Source organism: Mixophyes fleayi, chromosome 2 (assembly GCF_038048845.1).
Source record: "Mixophyes fleayi isolate aMixFle1 chromosome 2, aMixFle1.hap1, whole genome shotgun sequence".
In the NCBI taxonomy this organism is placed as follows: domain Eukaryota; kingdom Metazoa; phylum Chordata; class Amphibia; order Anura; family Limnodynastidae; genus Mixophyes; species Mixophyes fleayi.
Window position 1 is genome coordinate 309043988 of NC_134403.1, and position 24480 is coordinate 309068467.

At 39.0% G+C, this 24480-nt stretch overlaps 1 protein-coding gene across 6 annotated transcripts in view; it reads left to right on the forward strand.

Moving 5' to 3' along the window:
* Positions 1-24480, forward strand: part of CDKL5 (cyclin dependent kinase like 5) — a 324391-nt gene that overhangs the window by 41857 nt on the left and 258054 nt on the right. The window lies entirely within an intron of this gene.

The following is a 24480-nucleotide window of genomic DNA, read 5'->3' on the forward strand; positions in this document are numbered from 1 at the left end:
ATCATGTGCATGGGTGCAAGTGTATACTTCAACTTGTAGTGCCACAATAGTATTCTATATAATGAGCCCACAATAAATTAAATTATATCCCATATAGGCTATATATAAGGATATAGTCATCAAAATCTATATGGAGTAACTTTACATGAAAGGTCCTGTTATTGTTGCAGCAATTGTTTAGAATCCTAAATTAGCAACACCACAATGTAGATGTGGATATGACTGCTGACTCCACTTCAGAAAACAGTCTGATTTAATATTAGTCTAAAGCTGGGAACAATATTAGACAAGAGCTTACCAAACGCTGGTGCTCAGAGTTTCAGTAAAATTAATCTGTGGCTGACTTAGGGACCCATCCACTCAACATGGATGTGGCCTCCAGCAGGAACACTGGAATCACTCCTATTTAGTTTAGTTTCTTGCATATCAGAAGTAACCCACACTGTGGCTAATAGGGAAACATGAGCTCAATGTACACCGAGATATAAAGGATCTTTTTCTCCTCTTACATTGAGTACGTCACCAGACATACAATGTGAGCTTGGCAGTTAGCGATCTTATTTGGTATATATATTCTCGTTTATGTGATCCTTTGAACTTAAGTTTAGTGTTGTCAAAGTTTTTGTTTTGCATGTTTCATGCTTTATTTTTCATATCTATATTCAGTTTGCCTCGGCTGTTTTTCATACTCCTTCCATGACTTTAAAGTAACCTATGTACTTTTATGCTTCATTCAAAGAGATGACTTTACTGAGTGGTGTTAAAGATATTGCTGGAGTAAGATTTCGGTTTTGCACCATTTTGGGTTTTGGCAGAATTGTTAAAAATGTTGGGTTTTCTAGTGCTCCCAGGGCCTTCTGCTTTCAGGAGCTTGGAAAGGTCAGATAATTTGGCAATTATGAGATAAGTGGGATGTTTCCAGAAAAGGGAAGTTTCTCTTATATATTCTTATATACTCTGTATATTGCATGTACTACAGATTACAGATAGAAATACTTTGAGAATATTTGAAGGGTGGCCTGGTTCATCATAAAAACCACAAATGTTCATTCAGAAACAAAGTAAGGCCAGTAAAGATGTGGCATAGCCAAATACCTTGATAGCACCAATACATTTCTTGGTACACATTATATACAGTTCTAAGTATATACAATGCTGCTTTAGCAGTTCAAAAGTCTGTTTCCCTCTTCTTGAATGACTGCATATGAATTCACACTGCTTTGGTTTCTTTTATACCATTTTTAGTTGTAAGAATAAGGTGTAAAGTATTTGCTAGGCTCTTATGTCATATAGCACAATTCATTCCAGTAGTAGTATCCTTATTCCTATGTATAAAGTGCCAACATATTACATATCTCTGTACATTTGATGGATAAGGATACAAGTTAATAGCATACAAAGACATGAAATAGAAGGTAAAGATGGCCATGCTCAAATAAGCTTACAATTTAATGGTATAGGAAATTTTACATAAGGTAGTGGAATAACATTTGTGGCTACTGTATGGCAGAAGTATTATTAGCTGCAACTATTAAAGCAGCCATTGGTAACTGTCATTTAGGAAACAGTGATGTTGTACAGCTGGCCAGAGAGTGGAAGGTGGAGAAATGTTAAGTTAGCTGTTGTCCACCTTAACTGTCCTTCACCATTTAGCTTTAACCAAACTTCCGCCCTCTTCTGGTTCTGGAAAAGCTTTCACTTTTGTGCTGCATGGACAATCTTGTGGTTCTCTTTCCGATAACACTATTCACACTAATGCACCCTCACAACTGTCCCAATCTCCTCTTTGAACCACATTTGCTCCTCTTGTTTCAGCTGTGACCTCTTCCACTTAGAGTGTAAGCTCTCTAATGAGCAGGGTCCTTCACACCCTTTCGTTTTATGTCTGCATTTATTTTGTCTACCTTGATTGTCCCAGTTTTATGTATGTACTGTTTTCCTTACTGTACAGCGTTGGGGAGCACTGTGGCACCTTACAAATCTACAATAATAATAATCCATAGTGTTAAACCTCAACAGTATATCTCGGTATATCTGAGTTCTGTACAGTTATTGATCCTTCTCCCACTTAAGTAGTCCTGGTCTGGCTGACATACTTACACACCTTCATCATCCTCAACATTTATTTATATAGCGCCAACATATTCCGTAGCGCTTTACACTTGGGGACAAACACAATAAACTAATAAATAAACTTGGTAAAACCGACAAAGAGGTGAAAAGGCCCTGCTTGCAAGCCTCCAAATCCTTCTTTGTTTTGATCTATGAACCAGTTTTGTGATCTGACTCCCCTACTAGGTAGGCTATTCCCATTAGGATGATTATGCTGCTTATGAGGCTATTACACACTTATACCATTAAGGAAGGTTTCCGCAACAAACAATATTTTCTAACTAATGCGTTGCTGATTCATTCACTTACCGTATAAATGGATGCAAATGTGCAAACCTAGACTTGCAGCGTAAAAATATCAAGTTGCTCACTACTGATCTTGGTAATATAGATGATATTCATCCAAAGTGCCTTGTACATGTGAATGTGCTGAATGCCTTATTCATGCTTATAGATAATTGCTTTGTACCATGGACTTTATTATGATTTATGTCCCCTACATACATTTTTGTTTTTTTACATATCCCTCCTGGAATTTTGTTTTTTCCCCCCTCAGTTCTATTGTTACACTGCATTAAGCTATTGAATGTGTAAAAATGTGTTCTTTACATTAGGAATATTCAATAATTTTACTTTTAAATGTGACATAAGCCTCCAGCTTTGTGTGTTCCTACTGCAATGTCAAATCTTTTTTTAAAACGTTGCCTTTATGAGAACACAAGCGTAGGACTAGGAACGCTGTCTTCTCGCTCCAGCACCAGCCTTCTGAGTATGATCTCACATTTTGGATCGCTGGTATTGTGAGATTCAGAAATCTGTTAGATAATATGCTCTTCTAAACGCACCAAAAAACCAGCTTCTACATTCTGCTGTCACTGGATATTTCTTTATCTTTTTCAACGGTGAGATCTTACTAGAGATGCATTGATACTTTTTACTTGTTTTCCAGCTATGATATTATGCATTTATTGCATGTTTTTCATTAAATATTTCAATGTAATACGGTTTGTGAGTTTTACGGATTATTTGTTTCATGATGGAACTTATTTCAAACAAAGAACACAGTGACCTGGCAGTAATCACACATTGTGTCGTCTACTTAGAGAGACGCACGCAACCTAATTCATGAAGCGCACTATTTGCTCACAGCGCATTGGTTCTGTGTTAGCAAGTCCATCGATTACACATGAAGGTACTTTCCGGACATCCCTCCGCAAACTAGGAGCGCACCTATGTGTACATAGAGGTGTGTAAAATATGAAGATGTTTCTTTTGTAAAAGAGTAAACATTTCATCAAGAAACAAACTTCCTATAACTTTAGTATCACCCCTTTCATTAAACTTTAACTTTTTCATTATTCTCCTAAAATACTGCTTTATTTAATCTCCTTTATGGTTTAAATAAAGTGATGGGAACTGGCCTTTATTACATATGGCACATTTTATGTATCTTATTCTTCATTTTACATTGAGCAACATGTGTCTAGCAATGTGCTTCTCTCCTAAATAGCAACTGGAAGATGCAAGATTACTCTCTAAAAAGTTATAAGACACATTCCTCCCCAAGTTGGTGTAAACCACTGAGGGTGTGCCCCACTGAACAATTAAACTGATGGTAGTTTTCTCAAACTGAGAAGATAGCTCTTATTTTTAGTCTCCAGCAATCTAATGGTTACACACATGGTTAAAAAAAAGCAGCTAATATTACATTGCCATTGTATTGTGTGCCTGAACTGTGCAAACTGTGTCACAGTCTAAGTAGTGGAAGAATATAGATTATCATCACCTCCAATATTTTTTCATTGCTAAAAATATAATTGCAGGGTCCCACTAAATTGGGATCATCTGCATAGATTGGAACGCCATTCAGCTTGATTTAGCATGCCATCCAACATGCCATCCTACATGCCATCCTACATGCCATCCAACATGCCATCCTACATGCCATCCTACATGCCATCCTACATGCCATCCAACATGCCATCCTACATGCCATCCTACATGCCATCCAACATGCCATCCAACATGCCATCCAACATGCCATCCTACATGCCATCCAACATGCCATCCAACATGCCATCCAACATGCCATCCTACATGCCATCCAACATGCCATCCAACATGCCATCCTACATGCCATCCTACATGCCATCCAACATGCCATCCTACATGCCATCCTACATGCCATCCTACATGCCATCCAACATGCCATCCTACATGCCATCCTACATGCCATCCTACATGCCATCCAACATGCCATCCAACATGCCATCCTACATGCCATCCTACATGCCATCCAACATGCCATCCAACATGCCATCCTACATGCCATCCAACATGCCATCCAACATGCCATCCAACATGCCATCCTACATGCCATCCTACATGCCATCCAACATGCCATCCAACATGCCATCCAACATGCCATCCTACATGCCATCCAACATGCCATCCTACATGCCATCCTACATGCCATCCAACATGCCATCCAACATGCCATCCAACATGCCATCCTACATGCCATCCTACATGCCATCCTACATGCCATCCTACATGCCATCCAACATGCCATCCTACATGCCATCCAACATGCCATCCAACATGCCATCCAACAAAATGAATACATTTGAATGTCTGAAATAGTATGCAGAGTTATGCTCAGATATGCCGCATTCAGAATGGAAAGCCAAGATCCACCTGGTCACCTAGGGACTGCACATTATTCTGAGCAAATATTTACCCATCTTGTGGTTAATGTCATCCTGCCGTGTGTAAAATAGTTACATCACTGACAAATGGGTGCATGACTTAGTTTTACAGGCAGTATTGTGTATTTGTAAAGGTTACAAAAATTATTTCTAATTTTTATTTTCTAATCAACAAATAAATAGAGTTGGTTGTTATGGAGCATCATCAGTACTTTCCTATGTCTATATAGTGCATCATATCATTCAGGTATACCAGTGCTGTTATAGAGTCTAGCTGGAGAGCATGCTAGATGCAGGGGTATTGTTTAGGTTTTATGTTTTACTATGTGTATAGTATATGTTGTGCAAAATTAAATGCAAATGAATTTTGCTGTTCATTTAATTATACATAACAGAAAATATAATATGTGTGTATGTGTGTGTGTATATATGTATGTGTGTGTATGTATGTATATATATGTGTATATGTGTATATGTATATGTATATATATATATATATATATATATATATATATATATATATATATATATATATATATATATATATATATATATTAGTGTTATCTAGTATTTTATAAAAAAAAAAATATTGAAATTCGGTATTTTTTTTTTTTTTAAATAACCTGCCCATGTCATTGTTACTGCTGTTGTGAACTGATCAAACATGTCCTGCACCGCAGTGAAAATAAAATAGCCCATACACAAACGTTTTGGTGTTTAATTTGGCAAAACTTTTGGATTGCTTTGAAGGATTGTGCAAATATAGCGCATATACAATTCAGTTGCATTACAATAACAATTGTTCAATCTGAATTATGTGCAAGCTGATTGTACTGGATAATGGGATTTTATCACGTGTTCAACACACAGCTTTCTATCCAGTATAATCAAAATCAAATAGTATGACTGAATAGTAATGTTTGGATACCTTAAAGCTGCATTAACATTTTTCTAAGCTGGCCCCTCCCCCTATCCCTGGGGACTTCTACATGCAGCCGATTTTCCTAGGGCTCTGGCTAGAGGGAGGGCTACCTTTTTTAGGATAATAATTTCCTAGATCATAATGGAACTTTAAGATAACTGCATGCAATGATTCCATTCATTTTAGTCAAAAGATCTTTTCACGGAAATTTGTAGACACAATGAAAAATTTGTACACAAAAAGATGGAAATCTACGTAAACCTACAAGACGTCTTTGAAACACTAGAAAAAATAAGTCTGTGTGGGCGCAGCATGAAGGTTCCCAGATAGTCACATACTAATATGAGGTAGCATATTGAAATAAATACCCTACTAAATGTGTTAAACTATATAAGTTTATCAAATAAAATAAGTAGCCGCATTGGTAATGAATTGCATACACAATTGTAATTTGATAATTGTTTTCCTCTAAGGCATGTTTGCAATAATACTGAAATGGGTGTGGGAGGTTTATCATGTATTTAAAGGTGTGTGTTTATCGTCAATGTGCGTATGGATTAAGTTCCCAATTTTAAACACTTTCCAAACTCCCATTTGTGCTCTATTCACTACAGGGTAAACAGAACAGAGCACATTCAACAAGGAGGATGAGGTATTGTGATTGCCAGAGCTTAGTGATAAATGGTTATTACATAGTGACTCACACTAATAGGCTGCTGAGTCGAGTCTTGCCCCCCCGGGCTAAAACTTGCCTGCCTTCCCCTGTTGACTGGTTACCATTTCAGCCCCCTGGCCAAGCCATCTGGCCAACCTGTAGTTGTCCAGCTTTAGAATCAGCATATTGAAGAATTGTTTTCACGTACCTTAAAGAGGATCTGCCTTTTTTTGTGATCCAAACTCCTGCTCCTCTTTCCCTTTGTAATTGTATTTCATATGTTTATAGATCTGTAAGTTTAAACTCTTTATTAGCTACCGAGACTGTAACTTTAATACCACTTGTCCAGTCTTGTAGTGCATTGTGATATTTGTAGATGTCTGTAGTAAGCAGTACTTGAAGGTTTGTATCCGAAGTATATGCACATCTATAAATTCAAAACCAATTTAGCATTTCATAATTAAATTGGTGTTTGGACTGGGAAATCCTGCACATTAATTTTCTATGGATTTTTGCAGAATGTGTGTTATCAGCTGGATTGGACATTTTCTGACATTGCATCTGGGCTTATATGTGCTAATAAGGTTCCATCTGTGTGGAGTTTTGTGTTCCGGGTGCTCCAGTTTCATCCTGCCGCCCACAAATATACTGGTTGCAGGGGGCAGGGTGCACTTATAAAGAAGGGGGGGGGGGTCCCTGATGCCCAGAAACCTCCCTAAAGGGGGCACGGTTTCACAGCTACTTGTAGAACCCAATGTTTTTCATGGCCCTGAGTGTGCATGTGCACAGAATGGGGAAGAGCTGCAGTTTAATACCAAGGGCTGCCTGTCACTCCACCCATAGTTCTGCCCGTGACTCTGCCCACACAAGGCAAATCTGTCTGCGTTTACTGTCTGCTCCCTGGGGCTGCTGTTAGATGAATGATCGTAGTCACAAATTCATTTGTTTGTGTGCATCTAGTGGGCTGTCTGCAACACCATAAATTCCATCCTTACACTGCTCTACAGGTGACTTACATCTATGCTGTATGTTTCAACCAGGAATAGAACACGAACGGAACAGGCTGGTTGTCTAATGGTACTAAAAATACCCTAAATTACCAATCGAAGTGCTGTATGTGACCGTATCATGTGGTTATGGTGGAGTCCATCTCCATTCTGACTAGACCCCTCCATTTGCTATGTCAAGGGGAATTTTAATTCAAGCATAAAAAAATTATCGTTTGCATTTAAATCGAGTAGAGAAGACTACAAATGAAAAGTTAAAGAGAGTCTGCCACCTTCAGGTGATTCGGATTGGGTATGGCCTACAGCAACTTTCCCAAATGATGAGTTTTCTGCTTCTTTCAGACATTTGTTTATATCATAGGACAGAGTTGAATAACAAATCTCTGATGTGCTCTCTGCATTGTATATAGACAAGAGGTCTTGGTGAACTACCCTGTGTTTTTTGGTTTTGCCAAAACCAGTCTAGTAGTTTCTGTATTTGTTTTTTTATTTTTAATGGAAACTGGATGGTATAAAACACAAACTTGTAGAATTTTGAGCTGTTTTTTGTCCCCACATTAGCATTTGAAACATTTACACGAATTTAAAATCTATTTATATATAATTTTTGCATTACACTCTGCTTTGTTGATGGAAGCCGTAGTCCAATCACACAATATATAGATTTATAATTTTTGCTTCTTTTGGTATAATATTTTCCTATCTTTTCTTTTCTTTTAATCTTCTCATCATCAAACACACCCCAATATTCAGCATAATATATATCCACAGCTATTTCATACCAAATTGCATCACTATGCCAAAATATTAAATTAATGCAGAATTAAGTATTTTGTAGAGAAGCAATAATAATAATAATAATAATAATAATAATAATAATATTATTATTTATTATTATTATTAAATAATATTTATGTAGTGCCAGCATGTTGCACAGTGCTTTACAATTCCGGCCAAACACATTAATCCGTATTCTCCCCACCACCTATTTCCCGGGTGCTCCACCCAGCTGTTGGAGCCCAACAGAATCAGATTATAATAGAATGAACCATTGTGTCTCCTATTTTAACAGTCACCATATGAGCGCTACAGCCAGCAGTATATGTTCGACCACTGAACACCAGTCCTGGCAGATGTGGGCAATAACCTTCAACGTTTTTCAATATTATTGTAAAGCATTACAATGCCCCCACCCAGCTGCTTCTTCATGCCACCTGGCTGGCAAAATTTTCTGGGAGCACACTGCATTAATAAAACGAGATTGGGCACTACACACAGAGAGATTAGAGGGCCATGCTCGCAAATTTACAATCTATAGGATAATAGGAAATTGGTACATGAGGTTAAGTTTGCAGATTGCAAAGGTAAAAAGTGCTTAGTGGGCTATATGATCCAGTCACACAACAATGTTGGTCAGGGGTTGTTTGAGAATAGAAAGAAAACATGTAAGTTTTGTGTGAACTATGTAGATGGTAGTGGCAGATGTTTTAAACAAAATCATAATGATCGGATAGCATCCTCCTACCTTTTTCTCAGCCAACAGGTACAACCAAAGTGAAGGAGGGGACGGGGCTATGTTAAATCATCCCACCCCTAAAAAAAAAAAAAAAAAAGTCTAGGTCTGTCCTTGGCAGAGAGGTAGAAATAAGGTAGAATAGCCTAGGCTAAATAAGAGGGTGGTTGGAGAGTTTGATCAGCTTGCCTGTAGAGATGGGTTCTCAGGGAAAGGCTTTTCTCTAGTCTCCAAACCTTCAAGCTTATTGTGCAAGGGAGGGCATTCCACTAAGTGGGTGCAGCCCACAAAAAGTCCTGTAATTGTGAATTGGAGCGCGTAATGAATGTGAATGAGACTCAGATCTTGTACAGAACAGATGAAGCGGTTTAGGAGACACTTTGAGGCAAGGGAAGAGTTTTGTTGATGGCCTTGTATGTTAGTAGAAGTATGTTATATTGGATTGGGTAATAAACAGGCAACCAATGTAGGGATTGACATAACAGAGCAGTAGTGCAATGTTGTACAAGGAAATTCAGTATAGCCACTGTTTGCAAAATAGATTGTAGGGGTGAGAGTCTGGTTTGGAGAAGACCAGTAAGGAAGATATTGCAATAGTCAACGCAGGAGATAATAGCATGAATTAATGTTTTTGCAGTGTCTTGTGTTGGATGTGTACGTATTCTGGAAATGTTCCTTAAAGGATTTAGTTACAGATTAGATGTGGGGAACAAAGTTCTGAGTCAAGGATGACACATAGGCAGCAAGCTTTCAGGGTAAGGTTTATTGTCATGTTGTCAACAGTAATAGACATGTCAGCTAAGTAACTTTTTGTTGGCTGTTAGGAGTAGGAAACTACCCTGAAGTAGGTAATACAGCTCTTGTATGAAAAGAGAGTGGTCAACGGTGTCAACGGTCAACGGTGTCAAAAGCAGCAGAAAGATGCATGAGGGTTAGAAGTAAGTAATGTCCTTTAGATTTAGCAGTGATCAAATCATTGACTATATTAGTCTGTGCAATCTCTGTGGAATATTGGGCACAGGCATGGCAAACCATAAAAACAAATTTACCATCCAATGATTGCAATATTATTATTAATTTTTATTTATAGGGCGCCACAAAGTATCTGAGCGCCGTACAAGGACAAACAATGGCAAAGTACAAGGTGAAACAGTACAAGTAACAGTAAGCACTATAACTCTGGGGGCTCAGGCACAGCATGAGAGGGAGGGAGGGGAAAAGTGAGTACAGGCAGGTAACTATGGCCCAAGAGGGTGGGCACGGATGACAGGTTGAGAGTCACTGAGGGGAGCGGAGAGAAGCGAGAGGAGACAGAGGGCAGAGGGACTGAGAGGAGGTGAGCTGAGTAGCTGGAGAGCGCAGTTAAAAATGATGGAAACAGAAGGTAGGAGAGCCCTGCTCAAAGGAGCGAACAATCTAAAGGGAGGGGAAGACAGACAGACACATGGAGAGACGGGAGGAAGGGGGAGAAGGGAAGAAGGGATGAGAAAGAGAGGTAGCCGACCGGTGGGAGTTTAGGCATGGGACTGGAAGGCTTTAAGGAAAAGGTGGGTTTTTAATGATTAGGGGAAGTTCTGATGGAGCGGGGGAGCTTGTTCCAATGGAGGGGAGCGGCGCGGGAGAAGTCTTGGATACGTGCGTGAGAGGAGGTAATCAGAGGGGAAGAGAGGCGACGATCGCAGTGAGTGGGTGGGAGTGTGAATAGAGATAAGGTTAGAGATGTAGGGAGCAGTGGAGTTGGCGAGGGCCTTGTAAGTCAGAGTGAGGAGCTTGAAAAGGATTCTGTAGGGGAAGGGGAGCCAGTGAAGGGCTTGGTAGAGTGGGGATACAGAAGTGGAACGGCAAGAGAGGAAAATAAGCCTAGCAGCGGCGTTAAGTACAGATCTAAGGGGAGCGAGATGAGAGAGGGGGAGGCCGATAAGGAGAAGGTTGCAGTAGTCCAAGCGGGAGATAATCAGAGAGTGGACGAGAGATTTGGTGGCATCCTGGGAGAGGAAGGGCCGAATGCGGGCAATGTTGCGAAGCTGGAAACGGCAGGATTTAGCGAGAGAGTGAATGTGAGGGGCAAAGGAGAGAGAGGAGTCGAGGATGACACCTAGGCAGCGGAGTTGGGGAACAGGGGAGATAGATGAGTTGTCAACAGTGATGGAGAGGTCAGAGGGGAAGGAGGTACGAGAGGGAGGAAAGACAATGAGTTCAGTTTTAGCAAGATTGAGTTTAAGAAATCTAGAGGACATCCAGGAGGAGATGGCAGAGAGGCATGTGGATACCCTGGAAAGAAGGGAGGGAGAGAGATCAGGAGAGGAAAGGTAGAGTTGAGTGTCATCAGCATAAAGGTGGTACTTGAGGCCGAAGGAGCTGATGAGTGCACCCAGAGAAGAGGTGTATAGTGAGAATAGTAAGGGTCCAAGGACAGAGCCCTGAGGGACCCCGACTGGAAGGGAGGAAGAAGGGGAGAGAGAATCAGAGGTGGAAACAGAGAAGGAACGGTCGGCAAGGTAAGAGGTGAACCAGGAGAGGACGGTACCGGAGAGGCCAATGGACTGAAGGGTGTGAAGCAGGAGGGGGTGGTCAACGGTGTCAAAGGCCGCTGAGTGGTCAAGGAGAATCAGGAGGGAGTAGTGGCCCATGGCTTTAGCCGAGAGGAGATCGTTCGTAACTTGAGCCAGGGCAGTTTTCAGTGGAATGGAGGGGGCGGAAACCTGATTGGAGAGGGTCAAGGAGGGAGTGTTCAGAGAGGTAGGTGGAGAGACGGTTGCAGACAAGTCTCTCGAGTATTTTGGAGGCAAATGGGAGAAGGGAAATGGGGCGGTAATTAGAGAGTGAGGTGGGGTCAAGATTGGGTTTCTTGAGAATGGGTGAGACGAGAGCATGTTTAAAGGCGGAGGGGAAGCTGCCGGTGGAGAGGGACAGATTAAAGAGGTGAGCGAGGTGGGAGCAGGTGGAGGTGAAAAGGGAGCGAAGAAGGTGAGAAGGGATGGGGTCCTGGGGGCAGGTAGAAGGGGGGGAAGAAGAAATGAGAGAGTGGACTTCCTCAACGGAGGTGGGGCGGAAGGAGAGAAGGAGTTGGTGGCTGGGGGGAGAGTGGAGGGGGGAGGAAGGGCGAGAGGGGGGGTGGCGGAAGAGTGGGTGGAGGAGGAGATTTCAAGTCTGATGGCCGCGATTTTAGAAGAGAAAAAGGAGGTGAAGTCAGTGGCAGATAAGGAGGAAGGGAGGTGGGGGAGACAGGAGAGTGTTAAAGGTAGCGAAGAGGCGGCGGGGGTTGGAGGACTGGGAGGAGATGAGGGATTTAAAGAAGGATTGCTTAGCGAGCGAGAGGGCAGAGCTGTAGGAGGAGAGGATAAACTTGAAGTGGAGGAAATCAGCCAGGGAGCGAGATTTTCTCCAGTGGCGTTCGGCAGTACGAGAGCATTTTTGGAGGAAACAGGTAAGTTTGGAGTGCCAGGGTTGGGGATTGGAGCAGCGAAGGTGGATGGGCTGGGCAGGGGCAACCGCGATAAAGACATAGGGTCTGATGCAGTGAGTACGATCATAGTTTACATAGCATATCTTGTGCAAAATTACTTTGTGCATGCCCAAAAAGCACACATGCAGATTTGCATGATTCTGCCACATATGAATGTGAGTGTTCTAAGGTAGGCCAATTGCAGTAAGGGCATGTTTGTGCAGTTGCAAACTAATGCAGACCTGGATATACATATACACCTGAGAAAGCTGTAGTGTTTAAGGGTGGACAATGACAGGTGTAAATAGCGGATGATAATGACTGTTTCCACTAGCAAACCTGCTTGTGATTGTCAACAGCCAATGCCACAGTTGAAGCGTATTGGTACTTTTTTTTCCCCATCATTTGAGTATATAGTATGCCTTTATGTATGTGTTTAAGCAAAACATTTTTTACATTTTTTGGTACACAAGACATCGAGTTGTTCCTGTTCCATTAAATAGGTCCTTAACAAGGCATTTGTGGTACATAAAACAAATTGATTAAACATGGGTGCTAGTGGGAGGTAAGTGTCAGTGAAATGTGTCTGGTGTAAACTGGGTGCATATGCTACTGATGCCATATGGGTGTGTGTGTGTGTATGTATGTGTGTATGTGTATATATATATATATATATATATATATATATATATATATATATATATAGTATGTGTATATATATATATATATATATAATGTATGTGTATATATATGTGTATATATATGTGTGTGTGTGTGTGTGTATATATATATATATATATATATATATATATATGTATATATATGTGTATATATATGTATGTATATGTGTATATATATGTATATATGTATATATATATATATATGTATATATGTATATATATATATATGTATGTGTGTATATATATATATATATATATATATATATATATATATAGTGTGCAATACTTGACAATATTATTATTTATGTCTAGATTTTTTTAACCTAGGCTATGCCCATTTCGTGGCCAACTCTGCATCGACCCCATCAATGAGATACCTGCCTTGCTTAAACCTACACTCTGAAGATACAAGAGTCACAAAATTAATGTTTTGTTAATACAGCACAAGATGTTTAAATAAAGTTAACGTTGGAGACTTTGTATCTTTGAAGGTGCAACTGACCTTTTATAGGGCACTGCATTACCTGCACCATACGGCCACCAAAAAAGATTAGCACCTGATTTTAATCCATTGCCAACAATTCCAAATGCACAGAAGATGAGTAATATGTATTAAAATACATATATTTTTGAGATTAAAATATATTATACCAAGAAGAGGGAGAAGCTAGGAGTATTTTATAAGGACATTGTTAAAGTAATAATGAATTGGAAAGGAGGTTATAACAAGGCGCTACTGTGTGATGAGATTTTCACTTCTCCCAGTCATGATCTTATAAAAGTGCACATCCTAACTCCTAGTTTTCATTGTTCATAATGCCAGAACATGCAAATACAGCAAGGGCTTATGCATCTATGCCAAGCTAACCTATAAATCTGCTGCACTGCATATTTTTATAGGACCTCTATAGTCTTATGCTATTTCTCTGAACAGGGTATGAGCTAACGTTTTGGTTTGTTATCCCACCTCGGATGCTAATGCTAGAGGTCTGCAGCAGTCGCATCACTGGACTGTAGTGTGGTCCTTGTTATTCCACACTGCCTTCAAATCCCCTCTTCCCAACCCACTTCCTTATTCTTTGTCGTGAATCACGTTATTTTAGCCCAGTCTGCCATGGGAAAATGAGGCAATTGCGGCATTGCTTTGCCTAGGGAGGGAATAAGTTGGCAATTATGTGTTCATGTGGCTGTATAACATTAAGGTAAAGGTTTTTAAGGTTGGAAATGGAGGCTGAAAATAATGGAGCCCTAGCTCAGATTTTGCACCAGAGCTCTTGGCTATGACTGTCCATGCTCAGACTTGCTACAGCTGTCCTCCAAGTTTTTGTATTGTAAGATAAGTATCACAAGTTCATAACCGTGGCAAGAGAATTTGGAGAGCAGAGAAAAGTGGGTTAGTTACACAATTTAGGGTAGCTAAAAAAATTCCAAAAAGTTAAATATTATACTTTCATCTCTTAGTATTTGCATTAAACAAATAAAAATGAGTTAGGTATAGTGTTTGTGAGCCTTTTAATAGCGATTTGGCAAACACCCATTTCTAGAAGAGTTCAACCATTCTCCTTTTTCAGCTGATCTAAATATTTTTTTGACTAAGGAATGTGTCAGAAAATGGAATACACCCATGTAACTCTGATTTAATAGGTCTAATATTGCTGTTTTGATTATTTCTCAAGTCCCTTACAAAATGAATATGTTCCATAGCTGCTTATCGCAGAGACAGAAAATCTCTTCCTCTTGTTTATCAATAAATTGCCACCAGGGCAGCTGACTAATGCTAGATCAGTGCTGGGATCCTCCGCATTTGAGTGAGCTGGCTTGCTGTCTCCTGCATCCGCACTGGAACTGGGAGCCTGGGTGTTCTAGATTCCAGTTCTAGATTCATTAAAAAATGAAAATGATAAAGTTAAACAAAAAAAGAGAATTACTTAAAAAAAAAAAAAAAAAACTTTATAAAAAAGAAAAAAAATGCTATATTTTAATAAAATATTTTTTCCTGTAATGATCCCCCTGAGATAGAATGGGGAAGCTTTGCTGCAGGCTCCTAGCAAAGGCTACCACCGACCATATGCTTAAACAGCTTTGGGACTTTGATAAATAGGAAAACACTAGTTTTTGACGGATTTAGGACTTTTCTTTTTCTTTTCTTCTTTTGTTGTGTGTGTATTTTTTTTTATTTTATTTTTTTAATGAAACCATCAAACATGAACAAATAGAACAGAAGCAAAAGTACAACATATAATATTTATATTTGAGAGTATTGGTTAACTACAAAAGAGCCTTAAGTGTCACAATTAAACCATTTTGATGGTGAAGAAAAAGGGGAGAAAGATGGGGGACGGTGTTTTAGGAGGTCTGGAAATGTTAGTGAAAGTAATATTTGTTTTGGATGCAAAGACAGGTTTGTGGCAGTTTAAAGTGACAAGAAGACTCTGAGACTCTGAACCTCTTGCCAGAATCTATGAATGACTGGGCAGGACCAGATATAAAGAAATGAGCCCACGGCCATAGCATTCTCTCCAACAAAGAGAAGTTCTAGGAGAAAGTTTGTGAAGCATGGCCAGAACCAGGTACCAGCGGTAAAGGAGTTTGTAAGCGTTTTCTCTTACTTTGACGGAGATAGAGGATTTAGATACACTGTTAAATATGTCTGATCAGTCTTTGTCATCCAGAACCTAATTTAAATCTGTTTTTCCAATTTGAGTGATTTTTGAAAAGTTTCTACAAGAAACAAAAGTAAACATTTGAATTATATAGAGAAGAAATGAGGACTTTGATGAGATGACACTAAGGCAAAATTGTTCAAAGGGGGAGAGAGGTTTTGCAGAGATTCTGGTTGAGGAAGTACAGAAGTCCCTGAGTTGCAGAAATTGATTGAAAGGGATATGTGGGAGTTCATGGGATTCTTGGAGTTTTGAAAATGCAGGAAATATGCCCTGTACCACCAGCTGATTAAGAAATCTAATATTGGATGAGAACTAATGAGAAAATGCATTGGGACTGGGGCCCTTTGGTACGGTTGTACCAAAGGGATATGAGAGGGGGTGGTGTCACAGAATGTTTGGCAGGTAGGGGCTGTTTAGTTTAGTGTCACTTACAGGGAGAAGTGGCTTCTAACGGAATAGAAAGTATTCACCAGTGACCCCCGCAAGGGGATATTGGCTTATCCGCTTCTGTCCCGCAGGTCGCGGTTTTCCAAGTAGGTGTTAAGCGAGGTCCAGTAGAGCGTAAATCTAAGAAGAGACCTCAACAGGTGAGTAGCGTACAGCAGGTAGGAGTACACTGGAAACTAGGTATGCAGAACAGTAAGGAGACTGACACAGTTGAGGTATACCGATCTGCAGAATTGGTACACGGAGGTCCAGGTGATGCTTGGAAGCACTGTAACTGGAGCAGCAGGGCTGCAACATTCTGCAGCAAATACATATGGTGGTCCAGGTATGCTGAGCAGCTAGGAGGCAACAGTGTAGGTGTCAAGGGAGCCTGGCGTAGACACATCCACACTAGGATAGGGACTCAAAGAACTGGCAAGGAATGAATGAATCCAGGTGCTTTATATTGCTTGGCTATTAGAGGACACTAACCAATAAGGAGACATGGTATTCTTTAAAGGATGAGTCTGCATCCAGATTCCAAGATGGCGCCGGCCAGGAAGAACAGCGTTTTCTCGTCGACGAGCGACAGGGGAGGTAAGCTGGGGGAGGTAAGCTGGGACCCAACTAAGTCATTGATGGGCCCGCTATGTGATAGAACCAATGCATAGAATCGGTTACAGCACGCCCAAGTGTGAGCTATAGTGGGTGGGACAATAGAGTTGCTGAGGTTGATATGGGAGAGAGTGCATCTTATTCAATGTCAACCCAAGCTCTCAGGGAGAGAATGCCATTGAATACATTGCGCTATTTGCCCTACATAGAAATATTTTTTAAGATTGTGTCCAAGCCATTGGCTAGCCCAGAATGCTGGAGAAGAATGTGTTGTCTTACTCTTGTTTTTTTATTTATCAGCCCGAATGCACGTGGTAAACTTGGGTGCAGGGAGACAAAAGTCATGGAAAATATATTTATGGGTAATGTCTGAAATAAATATAATAATCTAGGAAGTATGTTCATTTTAATGGAGGTAATATGGCCAATCCAGGAGATGAGTAACTAACTTGTTCCATGTTGTTAAATCCTTTTTAATAGTAGCTGTGAAGGGTAGGTAGTTTACTTTGGAAAAGTGAATCTAAGTTTTTGGTAATAAATATACCTAAGTACTTCAATTTTAAATTTCAATGCCAAACACACAAATTTAATTTCCAATAGTTTTTTTTTTTGTTCTTGTTTTTTTTTCTTAACGGAGGGAGAAAATTGTATTTATTTTAAAATTAGAGAAGAGGCCAAATTTGTGTGCTCACTGAAAATGTGAGGGAGGGTGGTAAGGCACTGAGAGATAAAGAATAATAGGTCGTCAGCATACAAGGCTACCTTATGCTCTCGACAGCTGACTTTTTAGGGCTGTTTTTTATTTCTTAAGTAGACCCCCCTAATTTGGAACATTTTATTTATCTGTTCCGATCAGGTTTTTTTTTATTTCATCTGATTTTGTCTTTTATGACTCATAGAAATGCTTGAAAATGTGATGTGGCACAGAATATCTTGTCAGTGTTTGAAGGCCGCTGTAGTCAATCACAATAGGATAATAGTCTCTTTTATAGAACATGAGTGGGAATGCATTAGACCTTGTCTGCTGTGTATTCCCGTAATCTTTATTTAATGTGTACTGAACAGTAAGTGGAAGAATTTTATATTTCCATTTTTTTTCCAACAAGAGTTTATGTCCTATGCAAGCTAGTTACTAGTCATAAAACTGCAAATGCGGGTTTGTGAATTAATTAATAGTTGATGTTTATCAGAAGAACTTTGTCTAGCCATGGGTTAAACCAAATAGGGGGAGACTAGAAATAAAACCGGTATTGTGTCCCAGGAACAGGAGACAGACAGAATGGGAGTCAGGCCAAAGCGATAGTATGGAGTTAATTGTCTTACAAAGATCAATACTGCTGTGCAGGATAACTGTGTTGCCACAGTGAGACTTCAGAAGGGAACACATGATATTGGAGAACTGCAGGGGCCTAAAGATAGCTAGCCAGGTAGGAACCATACCCTTATTCACCCTTCTGAACAGGCAGAACCCAAAACCAGACAGTTGTCCCCAGTCACTGGATCAGAGGTGAGTAGTTCTGCAGTGCAGACAGAACAAAGGACAGTGCACTGTGCAAAGACCTGAGAGGTTTAACAGAAGAGTCCTGTCCTGAGTCTCATAAGGAAAGCAGGTGCTGTAATTGGTATAGGGGTATAGAATCTGTTCCTACAGTGACCCTGCCACGCACAGGAAAGCATAGTGTGCTGGTAATGGATAACTCAGGGTCACCTAACCTACTTAGTGCGGTGCTGTGTGTTTTGCCAAGAGTGTACGTGGCTCACAGACCACAGGAATATAAAATTACCAGTCTGACCCTACAGGCATGTACCTCTACTGTGTTTCATAAAAAGGGAGCAACATGGTAACACCAACGGGCTATCAGAGTGAAAGCATTGTGTCCGGTGAGCAGGGAAAACCATCATCAGGTAATTGTTTCCCGGCCACCCTCTAGGGGACGTGTCATATGCATGCTAATTATTAGTCCTATAAAATTGCAATATTGTTGTGCGATATTGGTAGTGTCCAGCCATTTGTTAAAACAGTATGGAGAGGCTAAATTACTCTATCTCTTTTTGATTTGGTTTCTAAACTCTTCTGCTCTACCTATAATGTACTTATGGATGGAGAGTTCCAGACACATAGTTACAGATGAGTACATAATACCAATTTATGACATGGGTCTTAAAAACTAAAGCTCTTGAAATCTCTCTCGTCCTATATCAATGTCAAAACAGACCACATTCTTGATGATTCTATGATATCTCAGGACATCTCAACTTGACTGAGCAGCAGGGATAAGTGAATTAAGAGAAATAAAGACACAAGAAAATGTCATATTTTCTTAAATATACCTACAGGAGTCATGCTTGGTATGCAAATGAACATGACATTCTGGTGTGTATTAATTTATATGGCACCATAAAATTAGTATTAATGACAACCAAATTCAGAGAGACAGCAACTATAGTTATACTTAAAGTATATATTTTACATATATCTTTATAAATTATAGCACAGTATATTTTTTTCTTAAGCTAATTTTAGAAAAATGGAAATCGATATTTGACAATTAATATATTACATTATGTGTATAAGCGAGTTGAATAATAAACACTATAGAAATAAATGAAGTCTTGATACTTAACTAAATATGTCCACAAGCTCTTTCACTTCTCTGTAGTAGGTTGCCATGTTAGGATGGAGGTGCTTCACTAGCTAAGCAGACAGATGGGTAAATTTATGGCACATTGTGAGATGGTTATAATCGCCATCAATTCCCAGAGGATTAGTGTTCCAAACTGCCATATTTACTATAGGGTGGTTTGAGGATTGAATTTAAAACTGCCAGTGATTATACAGCGTTTTTTTATAAACACCTTAACAGCTGGCAATTTGGTCAAAACCTCCACCAAATTGCCAGAGCACAGACAGCTTATTTTAATACCTGCTTCTGATAGGCTAGGTAGATCAAACATCTTGACATTTATAACATAGTAGGAGGCACCCTTGAGTTATGGATTATGTACCTGGTACGTAGTAGTGACATACTATAACTTGTGTGTGTGTGTGTATATATATATATATATATATATATATATAATTATATATTATATTATATTGTTTTCTTTTTTTTCTTTCATTTTTTTGTACTAATAGACACCCGTGGTGGTTAAGTATCTTTGGTCTTCCAAGGCAGTAGAAGTTTGAACACTTCGGACTGCTCATTCTTTGTCAGTTTATTTAAACTCTCTGCTACTGCTGTTTAGTAAAGTGAGGAAGCTCCCACATCAGATTTGGATGTCAATATCAGAGAAATGGTGTATTTATTTTTAATATTATCAATTTTTTATTGTTACATAATTTTCAATTAAACTTTCTATGTACATATCCTTGGTACTGCTATGGGCACCAGATTTGCCCCTAGTTTCTCCAACCTTTATGTGGACCACTTTGAACAGAAATATATCTGGGATGGTACCCTTATGTAGTATAAATTGATTATTTATTTTTTTAAATGATTCACTGTTTATTGATAGTTTTGTTAATTCAAATACCTATAATAAAAAATCCACAAGCACTTTTCACTGGTCACATATGAATTTTCTGGACATTATCCTCTCTACAGCTGATGAAATTATTGATACTGAAACTCACCAGAAAAAGGTTGATAGTTGTAATTAGTTTTTTTTATAATCATTATTATAGCCTGTGGAACAACAAAGAACAGTTAAAGAGCGTAAAAATAAATTGTTCCACCGATGAGGATTTTATTAATAGCATAGCATGTTCGATTCTTTTGTTTTAAAATTACCCCGATAAGTTACTACAGGTGACTTTCTCCTGAAGTTAAGAAATTAGACAGAAAATCTGTTAGCTCTAAAAACTTCAAGTGATCTATAAATAATCTGATTGATAGATCAATCTTTTTTTTGTTTCTCAAAATTTTATTACTCTCCATACAAGATAACACAGGTTATTTACAAATTGTTCTGTTATACAGTTTTGAGGCCTTACATTTTAGATATTCTCTCTATATAACAGAAAAAAAAGATGCCAATACCCATAAAATATTGTAGCTCCTAGTTCCTTAAATTCCTTTAAATACTACAGCTAATATGATACTTCAGTTAAAACCCACATGGTTACCACCTAAACTGTTTTTATTAGTGCAGAAACATCATGTTTTATTTGTAAACTTACAAGTCATAAAGTTTCAGAGTTTAAATCTGACAGAGGATTAATTTTTAATTTAGTTTTAGTTTACAGTTCAATAAATATGATTTTTTTCCGACAAATTACAATATATTAGACATTTTACATGTCCGTTACAAACTAAATTTCTTGAGCACAGGAGAAATATTTTACACAAAGTATGCAATCATTTTTCCACACACATTTCTGTGTATATTATACTAGTGATTTGCATGAATTAGCAGTAATAGAAATTGAAATGTCAGTGAGACATCAAGAGGGGGCATTACATATATATTGCAGATAGGCTTTCTGGATATTTAATTTAGGATCTTAAAATCCTCACCTTTATAGATTGAGGCTATAATCTTTTTTTTTTTATAGTAAAGAATTGGTTGTTAACTCTAGTACGATTACTGATATTCTATACTTTTAGTATATTTATTTGATAAAGTTAAGATTTGTAGCAATAAGATGTTATTTAATGATAACTAATGTTCTATACTGATTGGTTATACATGATTTAAAAGACTCTGAGAAAGACAGTAGTTTCTTGTCTCTGAAGAAACCACGCTTCACATGGTGAAACTAATAACTGTGTTTAAATGGACTTTTTTCCTATTAATCTGGCCGAGTTTAATTTTATTGGGATACTATGGTAACCATGCTACAATGGCGACATTGTTGTTCGATTTATATCACATGTCACAATGTTGTGTTTCTGCTGCTAGCTAATTGGATTTTTAGTGGAATTGGAGCTTTTGTAGTTATTTAGTACCTCCCGTGCTAGGCCCCAGATCCTCATTTGACCTTGAGTCGGTTACCTCCCATCTAACGTATAACTAACTAATGATCTTTCTCTGATAATCAACACTGGGACCATTATTGTATCGAAGCGAAACAAGTAAGTTCCTAATTGAGGATTTTTCACTTCTCAACGTTATGAACACAACTCTATAGATTTGATCTTGCATGTTCTTGAGATCATTTTTTCATAGTTTAATCATTGGGGAACAAGATAACAAGTGAATTTTTGATGTTGCACTATATTTTGAACAGATAGGCGTACTGGGATATGAATGGATATTGTGATAACTAACAGACAATAATTATTCTATTTTTTAATTCATATTTCTTATGATTTAATATATGCAATTTTATTACCATGCCAGTATATTCATATATACATTTATCTTTTTAAAGTATTAATACCATATGTTTGAATAATGTAAATATCTATGACACTGGTCAATTAGTTTTCTCAACCATGGGGAAAAAAGGCCACCATACACTTTTGGGTTGGAAATTGTAAAGGGTTGTGGATGTGGAAGGAGCAGAAACATGTGGTTTGCTCTCTTTTTAAATGACAGCCAACCCCAGTACAGGGTTTCTTCCTATCCAGTCTGATGATGATGGTGGTGGCTATGATAAGGAGTGGTAGCTATGTCTCCCTCCTTACAGTCAGGGTTAATTTGTAACGGACAAGTGGTTCAGAAAAGTCTTGCCTATTACCAAATAGTGCAAATTGAGAAGTGTTTCACAGGACTCCATGTAAAAAACCAAATGCACCCTTCCCATAGAGCCCTCTCCCCTGTTGCAGATTGCACTTTTTATACATTGTCCATTGGCACACATGGAAATTCTTTTTTAGCACAATAGCTTTATAGTAAACTGTGCAGTTATATAGGCATACAGACACAACAGTCTTGCATGTAACTCCAACATGAGATAAAACTAGAATATTCTTTTACAGCAGAATACACCACAATAATACAGAGCAGTGTTCTCCCCAGAAACATTTGTCAGCCGGGTGGCATTAAGAAGTAGCCAAGTGCGGAGGCAGTGTAATACTTTGCAATAATATTGAAAATTGTTGGAGGTCATTGCACATACCTGCCATGACTGTTCAGACTGGTGGGCAGTGGTCTAACACACACTGCTGGCTGTAGTGCTCACATAGTGCCTGTTTTAATTGAGGAAACAATGTATTATTTTACTATAATATGACATTCTGTTGGGCTCCAAGAGCCGAGTGGCAAGTAAAACCAGCCGGTTGGAGCACCTGGGAAATAGGTGCTGGGGAGAACACTGCAAAGTGCAGCACAGTAACACATTTAGGAACAGCTCCACCTGCAGTCACGCCAGTGTAATCACTCATGCAACATTAAGTCTGAATCTGCTGCTATATCTCAACACTCCCACCCCCAAACAGCTTAACCAACCCTAGTGCTGCCGGTCTAGAATGGTACTAGCAAAATCGGAGGGACAGAAAGCGTGCCCCTCCACCCCTGATTTTACTAGTACCAGCATTAGGTTTTGCCAGCCGAGGCTGGTGGCATCATAGCAGGGAAACCTGCAGCCATAAAGCCAAACCTGTCCCAGTCTGGTCCGCAGGGGACTGGATTCCCTAGGGAGATCGTATTTGCACAAAATTAATGTGGACCCTCCCATGCCCCGTAGGGGTACCCAGCTCTGTGCTGAAAACATTAGGGTTCTTCCCACACACCTGGAAAGGTGGGTGTCGGGTAATAATTAAAATGAAATAGAAATAAACCATTTTGTCCCTACAGGTCTTGGCATGCCCAGGCTGTTATTAACGGTTTCGGCATGCTGGGCTTGTAGTACTTCAAGCACCAGCATGCCCTTCCCCCGTAATGCACCAAGACAAATGTGAATAAAATAACACCCTCTGTAGTCCTCATCTACATCCAGGGTCTTCATCTGTAGTATGACTAATTATACCTGCTTGTCCAAACAGTAAACAAAATACATCCAGGGACTTTTTGCTTGGCAAAACAAAAAAACAGTTTTGGTTTGTCATTTTGGCAGGGGGATCACACTCTGCGGTTTCCCCTTCCATAGTGCCACCAGTTATGGTTTCAGCATTCTGAATATCAGCATTTTCATTGTCAACCTTTCCTACCTATAACAGCATTCTTCTACAGAACGACGCCACTGTTTTGCTTTGTGGGGTAACTCCGCCTTAAAAGTGCAGAGTTGTCGACTACCGCAATACAGACTGCTCCCTACACAACTAGTATATGAGCCGCACCACAGCTTTGAACGTTTCTACAGCAAAAAGTTACAGGAACATGACTGGGTATGTTACTTGCCAAAGAAATTATTTGTAAAGATTTTTTTTTTCTTTTTTTGTTTTCTTTTAGAAGAAACCCCCCCCCCCCAGAAATGAAAGCTTGCAAAGGCATTGGTCATAATACTGGAATTGTTGCTACTCTGAGACTGACTGTGTATACACTTCTACACTGATAATAGAATTCTTTGCACAGGGTAAACTATGAATTTGGGGTATGAAGGAGTGCTCAAACTTGTTCCAATAAAGTTATAAACTGTATTATTACAGTTTTATTAATACCATTTTTTTTTCATGAGTTCCATGCATCAAAATTGCGGCAAATATATAGAACGTGATCCCTTTTGGATTATACAGAAGTATTTCAGCTGTGCTTACTATACAAGACAATACTATGTCATTTCTTTAGATGTAGCTATTTTTTAAACAAAAAAAATAAATGGATCTGGATGGTATGTACAATTGCAGA